At 34.9% G+C, this 4,885-nt stretch overlaps 1 non-coding gene across 1 annotated transcript; it reads left to right on the forward strand.

Annotated features, from left to right (window-relative positions):
* Positions 1-4,233: 4,233 nt before the first annotated feature.
* On the forward strand, positions 4,234-4,339 carry LOC128295799 (small nucleolar RNA R71). The gene has a single exon (XR_008286349.1). It is a non-coding gene; the product is annotated as a small nucleolar RNA R71 (small nucleolar RNA).
* Positions 4,340-4,885: the final 546 nt, after the last annotated feature.

The following is a 4,885-nucleotide window of genomic DNA, read 5'->3' on the forward strand; positions in this document are numbered from 1 at the left end:
AAATACTCCTTTCCTTCCAAAATTCTGAAAATAAGGATAATTTGCAATAAAACCACTCTTACATTTCCCTTGTTTTGCAAAATTGTCCTATTTAGTTAATATTTTAAATTCTCTCAATTAAACCCCCATTTTAATTTATTTTTAAATTCTAATTAGACCCAAAATATTTATTTTACCCAAAAATTATTTAAAACCATAAAGTTATTTTTTTTCTAAAAATATTTTTTTTGGAATATTTTTACCGATTTTAAATGAAATTAAGCTAACTAAATTTTAAAAAACAAAACACTAATAAACCTGATTAACTCTTAATTTTTACTCGGAACCCGGTAAACTTACTCGGAACTACTAGACCTATTTTCAAGGCCTTACACAATCTATGTACATGCTTTTAACCAATCGCTTGTGTTTCTACAAGTTCAAACACACCAAGGGACAAAAAAAAGCAACAAAAATTAAAAATTAAAAAACAATCTATGTTACCTCTCACACTTTAGTTGACATGTTGTCCTTAATGTGTAGCACATTAAAAGATAAGGAAAAAATTTACCTAATTGATCGTGATCGTTTTAACTGCTACTAGTGGTTGCTTCCTCCTTTGATCGTGTAAAGTTCAAATATGTTTGTGTCTCCTTTGTGTTGGGTTCCTACATAGAAATTTTAAATAGAATGCAACATACTAACTTATCAATCCTACTCCTACGAAGTCTAAATTAAAATTTTCCAAAAATAAATACAAGTCTTTATAAAATTAAAAAAAGTTTAATCATCCTCCTCATCCTCCAGCTCCTCATGCTCGTCATCCCCTTCTTCTTCTCTTTCCTTTTCACTTTCATGCGCTTCTTCTTCTTGGTCCATATTTGCCAGCCCAAGCATGTCAAGGGTATAATTAGGAAATCGATTTTTGTTTTGCCTTGCAAACTCTTGAAAAATTGGTCTTGATTCCTGCATCCACTAAATCATCCAATCTAACTTTGGATGATTGATTTTACCAACATCTTGTTGAGCCCGTGCCAACATTTGTGACGAGGTAGGTGTAGCTATAGTTTCTTACCATTGCTTGTTCCCGTCTTTTATCTGTTTGGCCCGTGGCTTGATGTATTGCTGGAACAAGGTGTCCTTGATAATGCTTTGGGATGGTTTTAATAACTGCTCAATGGAGGTCATGGGTACACCTCCTTTTTTTGCATAAAGTCGTCACCAGATGGGGAAAGAACACTCCCACCTTCTGGCTACTAATGCACCGTCCCATGTTCTGGTGGATCCATTTGCCAACACAAACCTGTTTTTTTATACAAAATAGTATAAAGTAAAAATGCTCTAAAAGTATTAACATTAGAATCATTTAAAGTATGTACAATTCGTGTTCAAATGAATTGAATCCACATCTTAGCTTTAGGAAACATAATTGTTTAATGAAAAGATACTGGGATATTTGTACTTGCGCGATTCTTCCATTCACCCCTTACTTTAGTTAAAAAGTTTATAATAATATCCATATCCATGTTTCTAAAATATTCTAAGCCAGATTCATCAATGAAATCGTTCTCATAGTATGGAGCATTATAAAAGTTACAAATTATTAGAGGGGTTACTCATACCTCTTTCCCTCGCACTAGTACTGTATCCCATATATGACCTTCAGTATTTCTAGATTCATGGTCTCGTAAAGATGCATAAAATTCTTGCAAAAGGAAGACCAAGTTATTATCCTTTGGGATCGTCCAAAAATGTTCCCATTGATGATACCTAACCAAAGGCCATATTTCTTTACACAAGATCATCAATGGATCAAATACCTTCTCCTAAATGAATGTTTTCCATTGAAGTTCATTGAAATACTTTTCAACATTTGGGTTTGGAAAATTAAAAGGAGTTTGAACCGTCGATGGCTCTATTTCCATAGTTCACCTAACTTTCCTAGGAGCCATTGTATTACAACCTTAAGCAAAGAATTCAATAGAATAATAAAAAGTTTGAGTTTAGGAACCCTTAACCTTAAGTATATAATCGAAGTTTGTTTGAATTCCTTGTTTCACTGCGATATTCATGTTCCTCGTTGCACTGAGTATGATTGAGAAGCTTGTGAAATGAAATTTGAAAAAAAAATTAAGGGTTTAGGGTTTAAGAAGTGTTGAGATATTTAAGAGAATTTGAGGGATTAGGATTTAATAAGTGTTTTAATTAAGGGTAAATACGAGTTTATGTTATAAAATAGGGTTTTAAAGGTTTAAAAATTGAGTAAAATTAATCTTTAAGCCACCGGGTTGCGTAATGGGTCGGGTCAACCCTGCAAAAACTTGCAGCAATGTTACGACATAAGGGTTCTGTGTCACGACATCCCTGATAGTTTACAATGTCATGACACAGGGGTTTTGTGTCACCACACATCCATCAATTTGGAAATTCTTAGGGACTGTCTGCTACGTCGCGACTTGTTGTTGTGATGTTTCAACAATGACTCTATTTCGGCCCAAAAATCCATTTTAAGAATGTTTCATTCTAAGGATAAACCTACATCAAATAAAGGTTAAAATCTAAACTATGTGGTTAGTTAGTTATACAATAATTTACAAATTCACAAATTTTAAGTTATATTACCAGATTTATCCAGCAGTATTGCCAATTCACCTGCAGACAATATTTTTAATCTATTACCATTGGTCCACCATCGTCGTGCCATTCTGCCCTTGCCCATTTTTCCCGTTCCTTAAACCTATTTATTCTTTATGTATTCATAAAATGAAGCATTTCCCTTTATTTGGAAATGTCAGAAATGGATAAAATTTTGCAATGCTCCCCTAATTTCTTCCTATTTTCCTCGTTCAGTTGATAGCCACATTTGAAGGTTTCAGTCTCACCATTAATTTTTATTGTCAACTCATTTTTCTCTAAATCAATGGTGGATCTAGAAGTGGCTAGGAAAGGTCTTCCTAGTAAGATTGGTATCTTACGATCTTTCTTAAAATCAAGTTCTACAAAATTCGGAAGAATAATAAAGCTTAGCACCTTGACTAACACATCTTTTAGCATCCCCTTCGGGTGTACTGAAGACCTGTCACCCAATTGTAATGTTCTTTGAGTTGCTTTAAGATTCCCTAACCTGGGTCTTTCAAAAGTTGATAAGGGCATTAAATTAATACTAGTTCCTAAATTGTATAAGGCTCTATTAAAGTGAATACTCTCTATTTATATAGGAATAGCAAAACTACTCAGAAGGTTTTAAATAAATTCAAAAACCTTACAAATTCATCCTCGTCCCGCTTTTTTCTTTTTTTCTAAACTCGATAGAAATGGGACTTTCGTGATTTTGGCATCTTTAGGTGTCTCTTTTCCCATCTCAGCCGCTGGCACATTCTCCTCTGGTTCACGTCTGTATACCACTTCTAGGGAATTGTCTTGAGGTTCATCAGTATTATCTATAGCTACCTCTGTGATAGGTATTTCTGGGCTACTCAGTACCTTGCTTGATCAGAGTGTTATAGCTTTCACATGCTCTTTACCTTCCCTCTATGGATTATCTTCCGTGTTACTAGGAATGCCTGTGCCAATTTATTTTTTGATATCACCCATCAAGCTCATCAATTGGCTCATTTGATCTTTGAGCTTAGTCAATGTTCTTGTTGAGTTGGTGCACTCAAACTGCACTTGCTTGATATCAATTCTCATTGACTACATCTTCTCCTCAATTTTATCCAGACATTGACCACATGCAGTATAGTCACTTTGGTTGGTTCTATCCTAAGGTTGCTTTAAATAAGGAGGTTGGTAATTAGTATTTTTAACTTGATTTGAATTGTTACCTCCTCATTGGTTTCCTCCCCATCTCAAATTTGGGTGATCTCTCCAGCCAAGATTGTATGTGTTTGAATAAGGGTTTCCACTCCTATTCCCATTGTAATTTATATCCTTAGTAGGATTATTGAGATAATGTAAGAGTGGCTTGTCTCCTCCATGCATAGTGGTGTTGAAGCAGATTCAATAAGGTTGAGTCTATCCACTAGTTGTTGATACTTATCATCCTCTTGAATAGCTTTAACTGTGGCAAGTTTTTCGTCATATGTAAATTGTTCAGTTGGCCAGTGATAGGAGTTCAACGCCATATTTTCAATAATTTCGTATGCATCCTTGTACGTCCTATTCATAAGGACTCCTTATGTTGCTCTGTCTAATCCAAATCTTGCATTTGCATTCAACGTATAATAAAATATCTGCAATCTCATCCACTCAGGAAATTTATGGTGCGGGCAATTTTGAATCAACATTTTGAAGTGTTCCCACACCTCATAGAAGCTTTCCCCTTCCATTTGTCTAAAGACATCAATCTCTCTTCTTAATTGGACTGCTTTACTAATCGGGAAAAACTACCGTAAGAATTTTCCAACAAGTTCATCCCAAGTCGTGATGGATCCTGAAGCCTGCGAGTCTAACCAAGAAAAGGCATTATCAATTGAGAAAAAGGGAACAACCAAAGATGAATAACATCGTCAGTGACCCTGTTATACTTGAAAGTATCACAGAGTTAAAGAAATCATTTCTAATATTGATTAGGGTCTTATGTCATAGTGTCCCTAAACGACTGATTATTTTGGATCATTTGTATCATTGTCGGTTTGATCTCAAAATTATTAGTCATAATCGTTAGCTTTGTTATACTTTCTTGAACCATATCTAAATTTGGTAGGGCATAGTCCTGTAATATTCTCTCATTTCGAGCCATATGCATGTTTGTGGGTAACTGTGGTGCTAGTGGATCTCCTAGGGCATTATCATCGGCTTCGCCAAACAATGGATTTTCACGGGGTACGTTAACTGCAGCTATAGGTGGTGGATATTGCATTTGTTGTTGTTGCTACTGCTATTGTCGGTGATTTCTTCAAATTAT

Source organism: Gossypium arboreum, chromosome 7 (assembly GCF_025698485.1).
Source record: "Gossypium arboreum isolate Shixiya-1 chromosome 7, ASM2569848v2, whole genome shotgun sequence".
NCBI classification, from domain to species: Eukaryota; Viridiplantae; Streptophyta; class Magnoliopsida; order Malvales; family Malvaceae; genus Gossypium; species Gossypium arboreum.